Raw genomic sequence first — 17,735 nt, forward strand, 5'->3', positions numbered from 1 at the left:
GACCAATCTAGAAAATGCAAGAGTAACAGAGACCCTTCTCTGAGAGCAGACAGGACTTTTAGGGTAGCATTCCAGCATTAAAGCCTAGGATAGAACACAACTCCCACATGCAAAGATCTAAAGGCCAACAAGGCAAACGATGGGGCCTCCCTGGGGAAAACATCCATCCGACTCCAATAAACGACTGCTTTAAATGCTTCAGAGAAATAAGTGTACCTGTGCCCTCTGCATCGCCACCAAGCCTCCGTGGTTTCAGAAGAAGCAGAGGTAGCTCTACTTCAGAATTTGCAATCAGACTTGTGCAACTTATCTCTGCAGAAGGAAAGTCTGACAGGTTTTCTGAAACCGTTAGAGCTGGTTTATGCAACAGAATCTCTTTAACAGCGAACACCTAGATGACCTAAATGGTTGGGATTGCTAGGAAGAAGACACCACCAATGCAGAGCATAGCTTGGGAAACAAAACAAAAAAGTGTGACCCAGGGAGCCAGAAAGAGAGAACTGAACTGCACTTTGCGCTGCAGATGGGATGAGCTGCATTGGTCTTCTCTGTAAATGGGAGTTAAGATGGACGAATCCCCTACTCAAATGGAAAGCTGGGGGATTTTTTTCTCTTTTTGCCTTTTTAAAGGTCATTGAGGTGTAAGTTACTAGGATAAAATAGTTCATCTGTTTTAGTATGAGAAAAATTAACAAAGTGAAAATTCCGGAGAAACTGATATACATTACAAAACATTCTCTTTAAAGAGTTTTGTGAATGGGCAACTGCCTCTGGCAGTCACATATGTACTTAGAGTATCCATCATTCAAAAGCCCAATTCATCCCTGACACATAGAATTTAAATTTAAAGGCGGACTTCTACTTTTACAGGCTGCAAACTGCTTTTTTGTGTATCACCTTGGGACTCTTATACACCAGTGAAATAAAAGCCTCAAGCCATTAACTCTGCCTGTTAGCCCAACATTCAATTTCTGTAGCTTTGACGTTTTTCCTTTGTAAAAACTAGTGTTAAGAGGAAAACTGAATGTGTCAATACTAGTGATAAGAAGGTATACCTCACAGGCTTAATACAACTGTGTCAAAGATATGCATCAACAACAGGCTCAGAACAACATTCAGCCTGAGACACTCAGTGGATCTAAAGAAGTTGAGAGAACTTTCTTTTCTTCCCCTTCAAATATAATTGATATACACACTGTATTTGTTCCAGGTGTACAACATGACTTGATATGTACTCTCTGAAATACTTTCAAATGTATGATACACAGTACTGTTAGCTACAGTCAGCACCCTATTACTTAATTATCTTAAGACTGTAAGTTTTTACCTTTTGACCCACCCATTTCCCAACCCCAAACTTTCAATAAATAAAAGAACATGCAACAATGTTTTAGAATTGTATCATTCTGATCTGCATCTAAAGGCGAGTTCAAGTTTTTGTTGTTTTTTTCAGAACAAAATTTTCGGATGTTTTGCAGGAACCAATCAAGCACAAGGGTGGCGCGGTACGAAGGAAGCCTCTATGCAAGATTCTGCCCCTTGTGACCCCCGCTACCCAAGGAAGGCCAGCATCCTTACACTGGAGGGTTGGTCTCTAATACATCCTTTGCATAGCATCTCCCACACCTGAAGGAGAGCATTACTTGTGAGGTCCAATTCTTAGGAGGAGCAACAAGTGAAATTCAATTTAGATCACTCTTTGCCAGCTTAAGATTCAAGGTAAAAATCCTTAAAGTGACAGCTAGAAATGAGTTTCATTCATGTATATGACTCTTGGTCTACAGCAAGCATGTCAAACTCATGGCCCATGGGCTGCATGCAACAAAATATTTTTGTGGCTATAATGGTATGTAAAAAACGTTTTAATAAAAACTTCATAACTTAATTTTTACAATATCCTGTTATACATGACTAGAGGCCTGGTGCACGAATTCGTGCATGGGTGGGGGGTCCCTTGGCCTGGCAGGTGATCTGGGCCGTTGGGACGACGGGACCACGGGAAGTTGGCTGTGGGAGGGCACTGACCACCAGGGGGCAGCTCCTGCGTTGAGCATCTGCCCCCTGGTGGTCAGTGCGTGGCATAGCTACCAGCCGGTTGTCCAGTAGTAAGGTTCGCTTAGGCTTTTATATATGTAGATTATTAATAACGAACTACAACATTTGCTAATGACTGATTACTATAATCATGTTGCATTCATTTCCCTTACGCGCCTGCGCACTATTTCTTTCCACAAATACTAGCAGCGAATATTTTAGCAGCCAATTGTCATTAGTCTTGGACTGACTTGTTTGGTGTGTGCAACAGGAAATATTTCGCTTTCCGAGAACAAGAAAAATAGGTTTATTTGCATTACACTTATTAATTTGTGCAGTTATTCAGTATCTGATAAGTTAATGTTTAAGAAAAAAATATTAATTTAAAATTAAAATATTTAATATTAAAAATGTTCTATTATTTTATGTTAATGATTACTCATTTATTTCAGCCCTTTGTATTCAGCATCTCTCTATAAAAATAAACCTATGTTTCTATGAAAATTGAAGCTTTTAGTGTTTTTTTTGCGGCCCATATAAACTTAAACCTTGTTTATTTGGCTTGTGTTAGACTTTGAGTTTGACATGCTTGGTTCACAGTAACATGAATTGAACACCCAAGAGCCACTGTCACTATCTAAGTGAACAGGCACCCAGCAACCATAAGGCACATGTAGGAACAGCATAACTGCAATTAATCCTACTTACTACTACCTACAAAAGCATTTAATCGATGAGCATATTTATGTTTTGTAGTTCCCCTTTATTCTCAATCTTAAAGTTCTACTTATTATTAAACACTAGAGACCCAGTACACGAAATTTGTGCACGGGTCAGGTCCCTAGTGGCTGCCGGCTGGAGCCTTCCTTCGTTCCGCGCCACCCCCTGGTGGTCAGAGCATGTCATAGCGAGCAATCGAACTCCCGGTAGGTCAAAATCCAGAGGGGACACTTTGCATATTAGGCTTTTAGATATAGAGAGAAGATAATCATTCTCAAAACAATTTACCAAACACACTTAATGACCTGAAACCTACAGCTGGAAGCAAATAACTTGATGGGCTAGCCCAAATGAAAGTGAAACCAGGATGGAGGAGACCCACAGCTTGGAGCTAAGCCAGGAACAGCTCTCACAGCTCTGTGCACCTGTTCTTGTGCCAGACCCCTGCTTATCTGTATTTCCTCTCCCTGATTTGTCCCTGGGCTCCAGAACAATGCTACATTCCTGCCCCCTCCCCCCACAGCCATTAAGGCCAACTGAGTATTCTGGCCTGTGGAATGGGGCAGTGTCCAGGTCCTCTATTGTAAAGCCATCAGCACTCTAGACCCTAATGAGTACGTCTACTCTGGAAGTAAGGGCACAGATACCCTTTGTCTGACCCCAATTGCAGTTAAGTCTGAAGGACCTGTTTCTAGAAAAAAAATGGAGAAAATTAATTTATGACTAAAATACAAAGCAGGGGCAACTCTAAAGCACCCAGACACCTGAAAGGTGTCCTACCATCAACTCCTTACTAATTTTGCAGGTTATTAGTGGTTCTTTGGATGTCAACTAGAGTTCTTCTGATCCATACAGTAGGAACCAGAGGACCAGCAGTTTGGGATCAGTCTGAAGTGCCTCAGAAAGTTGCTCCGGTGTGTTCTAACCCCAGCTGCAGTCCCAGTGCCCTTGCCACACCCATTTCTCCATGCTGTGCCCACCAGGTCCTTTGCTCAATCTCTGAAACTAAGCTCAAATGTTCCACAGGAGGGTCCTTTCATCTTTATTCTCAGCGCACCCTTGACACATTGCGGGGCTAACAGTCACCATACTCACAAAAGGAAAAGCTGTGTGAGGAGAACAGAGCTGGGCACACAGAGGCCAAGAATATTCAGTGATCCAACTGACAGGTGGTGAAGGAGAGTGCAGCAACAAACAGCGTCTGTTCTTCCTCCCTCACCTGATGAGTAAGCTAGTTCTTAAGAGGCCTCTAGGTCAAGCAACATCAAAAGCTGCTTGAGAGTGGCACTGGGACCCTCTCAATGCAGCTAAACAGCTTCAGCCCCAGACATGCACAGCCCCACACCCAACAGAGAGAAAGGGGGGCACACCGCACAGTCCTGGGTTTCAGTTCTAATCGTGAGAACATGGAGAAAAGGATTCAGCATTCTGATTTCTACTGTGAAATATATCACATTCCTTTGTTTCTGTCACTCCACTCCTTTAATCATGTGGGCACTGCAAACATACATAAGCCTCTGCAGACTCGATTCCGGTGCCTTCTCAAAGAGCCCACCCAGGCCCACCATGTGGACACAGGTCCTCTACCAACACTAGGGTGGGGCTCTAAGACCACTCTCCATACCCTTGAAGAAAAGAGAAACTGCAACCAGGAACCCTGGGAACCCTTCTAAGCTTCAAAAATGGCAGGCAGTCCCTGAGGCTTTCTTGGCACAGGGGCTTTGGTGAGGGGGTAAGCCAATCTCCAAAAATTGATTTTTGCCTTCAGGGAACTTTCATTTTGAAAACAGTATTTTAAAATTTGCAGCCCCACCTCTTTTTCTGAGGTCCAGGCTTCCAGGTGATCAGAAAAGGAAAGTGTAGCAGGGGGTTGAGAGCCTCGGTTAGATCCCTCCATCTCTGGGACAAGTCCCCTGCCAGACTTGCCACAGTGGCAGCCAATGCCAGCTCAAGAGCACACAGAGGTGCAGGGTTCAGGATGCCCTTTTCATCCTCCAAGAAAGAAGCTGCTCTTGCCTGAGAGGCCACAGCATCCTCTCAATGGGCTTCTTCCAACCTCTGGTCACACTTTAGACTAGTGGTTCCCAACATGGACACAGGGGACAATTTGATTTTTAAGGGGAGCAATTAAAGAATGAGTTTTTTGCATTTCTTACGGTTCTAGGGGCCTCATATATATTTATATTGTGACATATTCATGCATTTCAGTTCTGTTATATATTTTGAAACTTGCTATTTTTCCATATCACTTCATATTATTATTACTAGAGGCCCAGTGCATGAAATTCGTGCACTTGTGTGTGTGTGCTCGCGCGTCCCTCAGCCTGGCCTGCGTCCTCTCACAGTCTGGGAGCCCTCGGGGGACTTCTGACTGATGGCTTAGTGCTGCCACGGAGGTGGGAGGGGCTCCCGCCACCGCTGCTGTGCTTGCCAGCTGTGAGCCCAGCTCAGGGCTTCTGGCTGAGCGGCACTCCCTCTGTGGGAGCGCAGTGACCACCAGGGGGCAGCTCCTGCGTTTGATTGTCTGCCCCCTGGTGATCAGTGTGCATCATAGTGACCGGTTGTTCCGCAGTTCTGTCAATTTGCATATTAGCCCTTTATTATATGATTTTTTTTTTAATTTTTAACTTTTTTTTAGCGATTTCTTCCTCAGTACTTCAACTGTCCTTTTGTTCCCTTATTTTTCACTTTCATGGATGCCATGTTCTTTGGAAGCTTGTTTAGACCAAGTTAATGGCCTTTTAGGCTTCCTCCACATGAATAGGAGTTCACTTTTTGAATAATAAGATTTGTATGTCACAGGTGGGGCATCAGGATTTTAGAGATGCTTAGGTATGGCATGGCCAAAAAAAGGTTGGGAACCACTGCTTTAAACAGAAGCCCTAGTGTCAAGAGAAATCTCATTTACATGCCTGCTCACACTGGCCTCTCCTTAAAATCTCCCAGATCCCTGCCACTGTCCACTACACTCTGCATCTGGTACAATCACACCCCAACACTGCCTCTTCTCAGCCATTTACTCCCAGGGCAGTGTGGCCCCTAAAAATGCCTCTTATTTCTATTCCCAGCTAGACCCCTCCCTTACCCTAGCTACCCCCATTCCTACCATCCCCTCCACACACAAATCTCTTCGCGAATTCTAACCCTCCAACATAAAGGACCCACCCTTCCTCACTTTAACACTGAGCAACTTTCTCCCAGTTTCTTAGAGATACCCACAATCCCTTTCTCCATCTCTCTCACCCCCAAATCTGTCTGCTTTACCAGCAAGTCCTGCCTCTCCCTTTGAAAGATGCATCCGCACCATCATGTGCCTGTGCCCTGGTACAGCCACCTCATCTCCTCTCTGGCATCTCAACAGCCTGTAGCTTCCACTCCACAAGGTGTTCTCAATACCAGCAAGAGGAGCCTGAAACACCACATGCTAATTCAGGGTCCCTACACAGGTCAGAATGGGCATTTCACAGCACCACCTCCACTGTCACGAAAGGAAGTTAGCAGACTACACAACCAACATCTGCTCTGATTGTAAAACACCCATTACATTGCCCAACTGTAATGTCATGGGGAAATGAAGGATAGTGACTTAGAATAAAACACACGCTTCAATACTGGGCACGACCACACCATCAGCTGAGGGAGGCTGTCAAAGAACCACCGCAGGAGCCTGCTGCAATGCACACTGCCTGAGCCAGTACCTGTAGCTCAGGCACTAGGGGACTGTCCGTGAAGCAGAAAGAGAAAGCAACTCCTGGGAAGGCTCTGCAAAGAACAAAATATAAACCCCACTCCCTGATTTCCTGGAAAATTCAAAACATCTATTAAAACCATGCCAAAAACCGGAAATTGTTGTCTCTGTAGATAAAACAGAATTAGGTCTAAGATATGAAAGTCACACAGAATGCATTCTTGCTGCTCTCACAAATCCCCAAACACCCTTTCTGTGGAGCTAGCCCCTCTAAGGCCCACTGGAACACACCAGTACACTTCCCTCCGGATCCTCAACCATTCTGCTTCTGGCAGGTCTCCAAAACCACTCCAAGGACTCTGTACTCACTGTTCCCCTGCCTAGAAGCTCCCTATTTCTCCCACAGAGCCACAGGACCTCTGCTCCCTCACACCTCTTCTCTCCCCGCAACCCCCCATGCTTATTCCCTATCCTCCCGATAGGCCAAATTCACCGCCTGCCCCTTTCCTATGTCCTGTGGGCCTGCCTTCCCTTTTTGTTCATTGTATCTCCACCAGGCCCCACTCTGCCTGTTGGGGTCTCCTCTATCCAGAACTCACCATTTTCCTCACACCTCTACCATCTTCCTCCACTGTGTACCTCCCTGGGCACCCAAAGGATTCACCATCAAGGAGAGAAGAAAAGAACTGTAAAAGAGCACTGAACTAGGGCCCTTACGGATTGAAAAGCAAAAATATTAATCATACATATCTACAAATATGCTTTCCCAAAATATTAGTTATCAGGAAAAACCTGTCAAGTCAACAATGAATTTCATGCTGGTTTAAAACTATACATGGGTGGTGCCGTCTGAACATTCCTTTGACGATCCAGTGAGATCAGAGCTGTGGGGACACTGTGACTACTCAGGGCAAAGGTGAGCATCTAATGTCCAGTACATGGCAGGGATGTGTGCACGTCTGCTTCCTACACTGCCCTTAGGTGCCTGCAACTGGTGACTCAATACATTTTCATTGAGTCCCCAAGATTGGCAAGATACTATATCACTTTGACAGAAGAGATGCTAGAAGCTATAATTATTTTAAGCAAAACTGACAAAAGATGCAGTATTTTAAATATAAATTAATGGATCCAATCAGTTAATTAGGCACTGCATACTCATGTACAGATTAGAAATTTAAAAGACATCTTTTGTTCTGATTATCAAAATACTGGCACATCTAACTTTGCCTTCATTCCTACTCTTCATGAATGGGTCTAGACAAAATCTTAAAATTGCTTTCTTGGCCATTTGTACCTAAGTTAAACTGATAGGGTACTGCAAAAACAACCTGACATATAACACAAATGAAAGATGATGGCTATTTTACATTATGACTTGCTAGCATCCCTTTGAGAAGCATTACTTATTAAAATCTGATTAAACATTAACTAACATTTCCAAAATGCACTGTATACATTAACTTCTGAAAACGTGCATGGGTCATACCTGAGCCTCCTATTAACTTATGCCCTATACTAACAGTCACCCTGTAGCCTCAGAAGTGCGTAAAAACATTTGAATCCTAAACAGAATCACTCCCAATTGCTGTGTGTGTAGTAAAATCTGTTCTTTTCCCTGTCTCTTCCCTTTCTGTTTGCTGATGACAGGTTGCCAAGCTCTTGTGCCACTGTATGCAAAAACAAAACAAACAAAACAACAGGAAAAAAACGGTCTTTTAAGGACAAGGAGGTAGGTTCCTACATCAGGCACTCACCATTCCTTCCAACTCATATAAAGAAGGTGGAGTGATAGCAATGGTGTTCACCCAGAGTACTTTCCTAGGAAATACAAAGCTTTGGTGTTTTTGTGTTAATTACCCCTCTCCCCCAGTTAATCAGGTCATCTGATCCATCTGAGAATTCTGAACATCTTCCAGAATACTGACACAGCTATAGTCGTAACAGGTGCAATGCAACTATATTTTAAAGTGTTTCTAACACAAAAGGATAGAACCTAAGGATAAAGGAAATGAGCTGAGATGTTATATGTGACTTGAAATCAACCCCCCCGACATACATACACTCACATATTCTCCAAGGTGTCCTTTACTTGCCAGTAGGAAGAGTATTCCCAACCCCACTAGTAGGTAAAAATCATTTCCAAAAGACCACTTCAGATGATGCTGGATGGACATCTTTAACACCATCCATTCCACGGAGGTGCAGACAGAGCACAAGAGATAAGTTCTTTTCTAATTTTAAGATCTAAAGTGAAACTTTTCATTCATGTTTCTCTCCCACCCACTTTTGACAGATGTGCATTTTATTTCCTTTCATTCTCCTAATTTTACAGAGGTTGGAAGCCAGTGGGAATGTTGATGGGACACGAATGGTATTGGCAAGCCCAACCTAGCTGGGATCTGAAACACTTGCTCAGTAAACTATCACAACGCTTAGGAAGACTGACCTTATGTGACCAAGTGCACATTTAAATGCATATGTCAAAGCAACATTCAATTTGGAAAAGCTGAAGAAAACTGATTCAGCTCTCTCAAACCAAGTTAACATACTATTGATAAACTTGCACAGAGTTTTCTCCTTGGTTAGGTTTATTCCTGTGCCCATTTGACTCTGCATATCATCCCTGTGGCCAATACTCCACATCAAATTCCACTGAAATCTACAGATAAATCAAAATGTACCTTCTTATAATTTCAAGTACATTTAGTCTTGGTAGAGGCAGCTTAGCAGGTCTGAATGTTCTCTCCAAATTGTGCAAGAGGTAAAGCAAATAGCTAGACCACACAATTTAAAAACCAGAACTGTGAGAAGCACAGAACCAGTTTTTGCTTTCTACTAACTTTCTTAGTGGTGAACTAAAAAGCATGTGAGTCACCTATTATCCAAGCCAACTTTTAAAGTGTTTTTGAAGTAGTAATTCTGAATACCTGTATCTGAAGACAGCCCTCACAGGAAATAGCATGTTCCTAACACCCAAGTGAGAAGGATTTACTTTCGACAGGACATTCCTGAAGACAGTGACACCTGTGAGGAGGCACAGCTACATTCTGCCCATTATGGAGAGATAACTTTTATGAGAAGAAAGTAGCACATTCTAAAAATGTGGCCAGATTTGTGATTAACATACACACATTCAATTACTCTTAACTTTGTACCCAACTAGCTAGTAGCACCATGCATTCAAGTTCTTACAGATTTGGCTACTCATGGAAGTTGCTCAAAACTCTGAGGACAACACACTTAGTTAGATACTAGGAACTGCCCCAGCAAAGGGCCATAATGCACTTCAGCATCTCACACTCTTCCAGACACATAGCTGGAAAGGCAAGACCCATCATGTAAAATAGCTGGCAGCATAAAGTGCTGACCACTAGTTCCGAAACAAGAACTAGAGCTGAGCCAGGTCGGCATGGCTCAATGGTTGAGCGTTGACTTATGAATCAGGAGATCACAGTTGGATTCCCTGTCAGGGGCAGTCAGGGCCCATGCTAGATTATGGACTCGATTATCAATGATTCTCTGTCACCATTGATGTTCCTATCTCTTTCTTCCTCTCTGAAATCAATAAAAGTATCTAAAAAAAAAAACAACAACAAAAAAAAAAACAGAGCTGACCACTGGAACACCAGTAGTGGCACCTTCTACACAACTCTCAACAGTGACTTCCCAAACCACTCCAAAGCGTTTGAATTGCCTCCTCTCCTGCCAATAACTTCTTGTGCAATTCCGCTCAATTCATTTAAGACAGCAACTTCGCATTTTGAGGAAATTTGGAGAGTGCCACCTAGCTAAGAAGTGCCATCTGAGTTGACTAGCTAATATTTTAAGTACTCTGTAATTAATTGGCAAGCCTTATTAACACAGCTACAATTTTACTGAGCATAACCACCCGGACTGTGCAACAAGAAAGTGTGAAGGCATTCTGCTAGGGAGGCCATCGTTCTATGTATGGGTAGGTCAAAGATTCACCAGCTCGGAAGAGTGTTCTCAACTCTGCCAACGGGGCCCAAGAAACAAGCTGGGCGTTGCAGCAAGCTTTGATAAAGGACCCTGCACAGGCGTTCTCATTCAGACCCTAGGACCTCGCCCCACGGCCGGGCCCAGGAACCCGGGCCCCACCCCGCCCCACCCGTCCCATCCCATCTTCGAAGCAAACAGGAACTGGGCTCAAACCCTGGTCATCGCGTGACCTTGGCCGCGTCCCGGGACAGAGGCCTCAGTTTCCTGGTCCTCTAAGCCCCGAAGCCGGAGGCGGAGCAGGAAACGGGGCTTCCAGGGAGCCCACGGCCGGGCCCGACTTCCGGGCGCCAGCCCCGACGGCTCTAGGAGGCTCGGGGCCGCGGCGGGGTCTAAGCGGGAGACTGACCGCCCCCTCCCCCCCGACCCGATCTCCACGCGACCTCGCCTTGACCCCCAGCGAGTGACTGGCCCCGCTCCCAACCCCCTCCCGGCCTCAACTAGACTTCCAGTCTAGCCCTACGCGCCCACCCCACCGCGCCTCGCTCCCCAGCTTGGCCTCGACCCCGGCCCCAGCCTGGCCTCGACCCTTACCGTCTGGGCTTCACCTCGCCCCCCAGCCCGGCCTCGCCTCGCTTCAGACTGGGCCCTCACCGCGGCCCCGAGCCCTGCCTCACCTCGCTTCAGCCTCGGCCCCCACCACGGACCCGGTCCCCGGCCCAGCCTCGCCTCTGCCCTCACCGCGGCCCCCGGACCGGCGTCGGCCCTCCCTGCCCCGCCGCTCCAGCCGCGGTCGGCAGGGACTCGCGCGGCCTAGGTCAGCCCCCGGCCGCAGTTCGCGCCGGCCCACGGCCCCTGCCTCACCCTCGGCAGCCGCGGTGCTGCTGCTACTCCGAGCCAGGCGTTGGTTTCGCTCCCACAAGATGGCGGCTCTGACGGCAGCCACGTCAGTGCCTGCTGCCGCGGTGGGCGCTGGGGAATGGGGCAGGCCACCAGAGCCCCGCCCACGCCCCGCCGCGGCGCGCACGCGCAGACTCCAGGAGTGGGAGTGCTGTGTGGGGGGGCCCCTGTGCGTGCGCGCCCCACCTCTGCGCATGCGCACCCCCGGGACGAAGTCCGACTGCGCCTGGGCCGCTTGTCTCCCGGGAAGGTGGGGTGGGGGAACTTAAAAACATATTTCGTGGCTACGGGTACTGAGGCTCGAGCAAATCCTAGGGTTCCAGAAAGACAGCAGCCAGGATGTCAGACCCCTTCCCCGGCCAGGGGGTCCCCGCGAACGGGCTGCTCTTACCCCCGTATTGTGGAGACACCCACTGAGACCCACGCAGTCCCTTGATCGCGGAGTTGTTGCTGTGGGGGAGCTGGTCGCGGATCAAATAAAAAGCTGTATGGTGCTCAGTGGATAGAGCATCGGTCTGCGGAATGAAGTTCGAATTTGATCAAGGGCACATGCCCGGGTTGCGACTGCGGGCTCGGTCCCCAGTAGGGGGCGTGTAGGAGGCAAAGGATGAATGATTTTTATCATTGATGTTTCTATCTCTCTCTCCCTCTCCCTCAGAAAGAAAGAAAGGAAGAAAGAAAGAAAAAAAAAGCTGTCAGTAGTAGGGGCCAAGCAGTGCCAGCTCTGCCCCAGGGGAGGCCGCTGAGTCACGGTCCAGGTGACAAGAAGAGGGAGCCCCCTCCTCCAGGAAGCCTCCCTGGGCAGATCAGAAGGGAGGCGAGGAGCATCATGGTCCTCTCTGTTTTCTCCAGATTCAGGGCCTGGCTGTGGCCCCCATTCGGGACCTTACTCTGGCATCCCACCGACCATAGTCCCACCCCCACCCTACCCTCACCTACTCTACCTGGGCTCCTCCCTCCCCCACCACCTTCCTGCTGCAAAGGTTCCCCCAATCAAGAAGCGCTGAGGAGATTGCTGGGGGTCTCTTCAGCCTTGTGCCTTGAGTATTGTAGAGGGTGCAAAACAGCCATCACCTGGGCCCTGGCCCAGGGGCCTGCCTGTGTTTCTGGCCTGGCAGGGGGTGGGGATCTCCTGTCCCCCTTCTGCCCACCTTGCTCACCTGCTCCCCTTGGGCAGGGCCCCCTCACTGGGACCTAAGCAGCCTCTAGGGGCTGCCCATATTCAACAGGGATTCCTCCTGCCCCAAACACTGATGACCTCCTCTTCTGAGAGGCTGTGGGCTCTTGGCCCTAGGAGCCAGACCCGCTGGTCCCCCTCAGGAGCCCAGCCTCCCCCAGACCCCACCACCTATGTGTTCTGGACCTTGCCTCTGACTCCCAACATCATAAACACTCCAGGGTTGTTCATGCAAAGTGCCTCCAGGGGTCCATACCTCCAAAGTGGGGCACAGAACCTTCAGGTGGTGCTGGCTCCCAGCCTGGGAGAGCTGACCCATGGCCAGTCGTCTGCAAGTGCTCAGGACTTTCAACACCTGCTCATGTGTCCTTAGGAAGGTCCTTTAGAAAAATTTATTTTTAAACCCACACCGGAGGATATTTCCCCCATCAATTTTTAGAGAGAGTGGAAGGGAGGGAGGATACAGGAGAGAGAGAGAGAGAAACATTGATCGGTTGCCTTCCACACACAGCCTGACCAGGGCTGGGGATTGAACCCGCAACCCAGATACGTACCCCTAACCAGGAATCAAACAAACCTTCGACCCTTTGGTGCACAGGACTGACACTCTAGTCACTTAGCCACACTGGCCAGGGCTAAAATTATTCTAATTGTGAGAAATATAGACAGGAAGGAGCATGCGAAAGGTACACAGTTTAAAAAAGAACAAGATGGCTTCCTGTGTTAGGGAATTTACCTTCCTCCTGATTCGGTCCTGGGGCATCTTCAGGCCATATAGGTATGGGGATCCCAGCTGTGACTAGCAGATCTGCCAGGGAGCCAGAAAGTGCCAGGCAGTTACCTAGGGAAACTGAGGCCCTGGTGCTTTCCTGAGGTTATGTTGGGGCCATAGCCCCTCTTCCCTGGGATTCTGGGGATAGACATCCTGGAGACTCACTGAGTGGAGTGCGGCCCAACTTTGGCCAGGAAGGCATGAGGTGAGCTGACTAGAGAGAGGGCTGCCAGCCTGAGATCCTCCACGGTCAGGCTAAAGTATCCCGTGCCCAGATCCTCACTCCAGCCTGCCCACGTGGGGGAGGGGAGGTGGCTGGGGTTGAACTCCTCCCCTCTGGGAGTTCCTGAACTTACTATCCAGGTGTGCTGAACATTAAGTCCCCCAAGGAAGGCGGCTGAAAGGATGGAAGGACAGTTAGAACAAAGGGGCAGGAAAGAGAGGGAGTAGGAAATGTTCATACTCTCCAGGACCCAAGTTGGCAGGCACCTCTGCATCTTCGTGTGCAGCACCTGTGCAGTGGGCAGTGTTCACCACGGGCTAATGACTCAGAGGGGTTGAAAGTCCACTCAAGGTCACACAGCTAGGGTTGAGCCTCTGGAACTCACTCTGCCCTCAGCATGCCTGTTGACACACCTTTGCTCTCCCCCCCCCCCCCCCCCCCCCGCCCCAGGCTCTCAAGACACTAAAGCTTCGGTGTTTCTGCAGGCTGCAATGTTATCTCCCCAGTGACAGGGAGCTCACTCCTTAGTCAATATACTCAACATTCAGCACCTACTTGCACAACATTATCCTCTTGAAGGGGTCCCTGGTTGGTGGGGGGAAAGGAGGCTCTCTGGCTCCCTGTGCTCTGCCACATGCTCCTGGCTCCATGGGGCCGGCCTCTATGGGCCCCCTGAGCCCAGAGGGGACCCTGAGACTGGTTTCTGTGCAGACAGGGGTGGGTGTGGAGAGGCCCCTGCCCTTCGGTCTGCTGGGCCCTGCTCCCTTATTCTCTTCCAGGCCCATTCCCAAAGCCGGCCCTCCTGCATGCCCCTCCTGATGCAAGCTGCGGGAATTATTACGGCTGTTCTGACAGCACAGATCTCATGAGGGGGCCTGGAGAGCCCCCATACCCACACCAAATTCCCCGCCCCAACCCAGGTAGCCCTGCTCCTTGGCCTAACCTGGAGTCTGGGGCCAGCCAGGCCTTGACTCCTGTTGCTCTAGTCATGCACCTGCCTCAGTTTCCCCATCTCATGCCAGCCCCTCCCTTCCTGCATCCCTCTTATGATCCCTTGGCCCTGGCCCAGCTCATGGAGCTCCTTTCCATCCCCGAGACAGGCCAGGACCATTCCCTGAGGGTCCTGCCCCCTCTCCTGTGACGCTGTTTAGGGTGGGCAGCTCCGCTGGGATTTCCCAGGCACTGTGGCTGTCCCTGGAAGGCCAATCCACAGGGCAAGGATGTTTCCTGCCTCGTTCTCAGGCTCCCCTCATACCTGGTGAACAGCAGGTGAGGCAAGTATGGGATGCCCTACCCAGTGGGGCTCATACAGGGATGCTGAAAACAGGTCTTTGCTCTTAGGAAGACTCTGACTGACATTGAGCATTTCCTTCCATTTGGAATGTAGGCAACATTCCCTAACACTGTGTGCACAGGACCTATGACTGTGCCAGCAACAGAAACATCAGACATGCTCATGTCACATCATGGCTGTTGCAAGGACTATGAAATACGATTTTTTTCCTCCCCACTCAGCCGAAATTATGAGGTTGTCAGCTGGCTTTGTCACCTCCAGGGCTAATAACTGAGGCTGACATCCATAACAGATGGCACCCTGTGTCCCATTCTGCACAGCACTTCCATGTTTCCTGGCCTTAAGGGGGTGCAAGAGGAACGCAGTCAGCTGGACACACTGGAGGTGTGCAGTCTGGAAAGTTCTGATCACACTTGGTGCATCTCAGGATCCTCGCCCCCATCCAGGTGATAGAAACCTGTCACCCCTTAAGTCACATCCTACAATAGACACAGCTTTTGATGACTGGATCTGTTTTTCTGAAATGGCGTGATTTATTTTAGGCAGTGATACATCCTTCTTCCGCAAAAGGGTCCCATCTTTGCCAGTCTGCTAGGGGAGTCCTGGATGCACACATGGCCTCCTTACTCTGGACACCCCCAACAGTGGCCCCCAACACCTGCTGGGTCCAGACACTCCCTCCCCGCCGGGACTTTGGCGAGTAGTCTGCCTGCACCCAGTGCAGCCCCTGCCACTGGCCTCACTCTTCACGGTGGTTAGGGTGGAGTTTCTGGGAAGAAAATATCAATAGGGAAAGGGGGAGCCAGTTTTGTCACTCAGGTTGTGTGGGTCCCAAGCTGTAGCTCATCTCAGCCACCTGGAATGTCACTTAACCTCTGACCCCTCTGCCTGTTTCCCAGTCAGTGGCTGTATGAAGGTTATCTGGAAAAAGACCAATAGGGTGTGTGCAGACATATATGAGACAAGGTTGACCATGGGAATTGGCTCATGTGGTTATGGGGGCCAAGAAGTCCCACGACCGGACATTTGCAGGCTGGGGACAGAGGAGAGGGGATGGGTGAGGCAGTCCCAGTCTGAGGATGGGAGAACCAGGAGCTCTGAAGTCTGAGGGCAGGCAAAATGGACATCCTTGAGACAGACGTCCAGAGAGTGAATTCGCCCTTCCTCTACCATTTTGTTCTGCGCAGGCCCACCTGCTTTGGTGAGGGCCATCTCCTTCCTTCAGGGCAGCTTTTCAAATGTCAGTCTCATCTGGGACACCCTCACAGACATTCAGAAGTGATGCTTTACCCATCTGGCCCTCCCTCAGCCAGCCCAGTCGACACATAACACTAACCATGTCAGCAGTGCTAGGTGGGACCTGAGAATTTGCATTTGTAACAGGTTCTCTTGATTCAGATCTTGCTGGCCCAGAGAGCCCTCTGGGTGACATGGGGTGGGGATGACGGACAGCTAGCCTCTTCTGGCCCTGAGGCCCTAAGGTTGGGGGGCTCTGCTGGCGAGTGTCTGTCCATGTATATGTTGTCTTTGTGGATTGGGGTGCAGGTGCTGGCACCTTTGAGGAGTCTGTACTTAGGAGGGGCAGAGTGGGCTCTGGGAGGAGCCCCTGGACACTCCTAGCCCCATCCATACTGAAGCCTGGCTCTGTGATTCAGCTCTGAGATGGAGGGCTTACTGCACTCATTCTGCGGAGGTCACATTCTGGGGCCTTGTCACTTTCCTCTTTCCCAGGCCTCTGGGCGCCCATCGCTTAGTGCTCACACCTCCAGGCCCACTTTCCTCACAAGCCCAGGTCCCAGGAGAGACCAGTCCTTGATCCTGTTCTACTGGGGACAGATCACCTGTCCTAGAGTCTTAGGACCCCCACCCCTTCTACCCCCCACAGAAAAGGAAATCAAGGCCTGAGAACAGGACAGGCTGCCCTGGTGTCCAGTGGGGGCTCTAGCATGGCTGTGGTGAGTGGTCAGCTGGGTCCTGGCCTCTCTGGTTTTTCCCTTTTAAATTGAGGCATATTTCACAGGCAGTGGCATGCACAAGTGTTCAGTGAGCTTTGGAAAGTGGTCACATCTGTGCAAACCCTTGTGAAACCCACATTCCAGCAAATACACAGAACACCTCCATCTGCACGCCTTCGAGGTGCCATGCAGCTCCTGCCAGACATGGCTGGACCCTTGGGCAGTTATGAATCAGCTGCAGGGAGCAACCAGGCTGGCTTTGTGCAACCTGCTTTCACTACTGTAATGCCGCGGGGTGCAGTGCTGGCTGGTGGGGCCAGGCCATGGGTCCCTTCTCGCTGGGCCGGAACTGACAGCTTTCCCACCTGCTGCGGTGGCGACTCTCTCCTTCTGCAGAGGGCTCTCTGCTTCTGCTGCTTAATACAGAAGGTGACTGAGGTTCAGGGAGGGGATGAACGCAGGGCAGCACCCCTTACTTACCTTGTCAGGGGCAGATGGTTTTAGCTCTCCATTGTGCCCTCTGTCCTCTCACCTGCGATAGAGCCAGGAGCCTGGAGCCTGCCCTCTCCTCGGGAGGGGAGAGGAAACTCTTTCATCTTTTTCTAGGCCAGATGTCTTCTTGGGAAGATCAAGAAATCCTCCCTGGAATCCTGCAAAAGAACCAACTGGACCCTCAGCTGGGGTCTGTCTGGCTACCTGAAGGGCCTGCATCTGAGCCCAGGGCTCTTAGGAACTCTGCTGTGTGATGCCAAATCAGGGGACAGGGATGAGGATGTGGAACTGCTCCACCTTGGGCCTGCTGGGGTGGGAACTCTCCAGGAATGTCCAGGGGCTAGGGGTGCAGCCATTTTGGTGGGGCCAGCACAGAGTAGGGAGCAGCTCCATATGTGGGGAAGACAGTATGAATGAGCTACTGTGGCTGGAGGCATGCTAAAGGAGGCTAAATGGACTTTCAACACATGAGTGTTGGCATCAGGTAAGGCTTGTTCTAGGTGAGCCAAAACTCAGATTC

General features: G+C 49.5%; 1 protein-coding gene across 2 annotated transcripts in view; it reads right to left on the minus strand.

Moving 5' to 3' along the window:
* ARF1 (ARF GTPase 1) overlaps positions 1-11,384 on the minus strand; it is an 18,444-nt gene extending 7,060 nt beyond the window's left edge. Inside the window, exon 1 of one of the 2 annotated variants that reach the window (XM_079770719.1) lies at positions 11,267-11,384. The gene's annotated coding sequence lies outside the window, so the exon portion shown is untranslated. The other variant, XM_079770720.1, reaches the window with a different exon arrangement.
* Positions 11,385-17,735: the final 6,351 nt, after the last annotated feature.

The sequence above is a fragment of the Cnephaeus nilssonii genome (genome assembly GCF_951640355.1).
Source record: "Cnephaeus nilssonii genome assembly, chromosome: 5".
NCBI lineage: Eukaryota > Metazoa > Chordata > Mammalia > Chiroptera > Vespertilionidae > Cnephaeus > Cnephaeus nilssonii.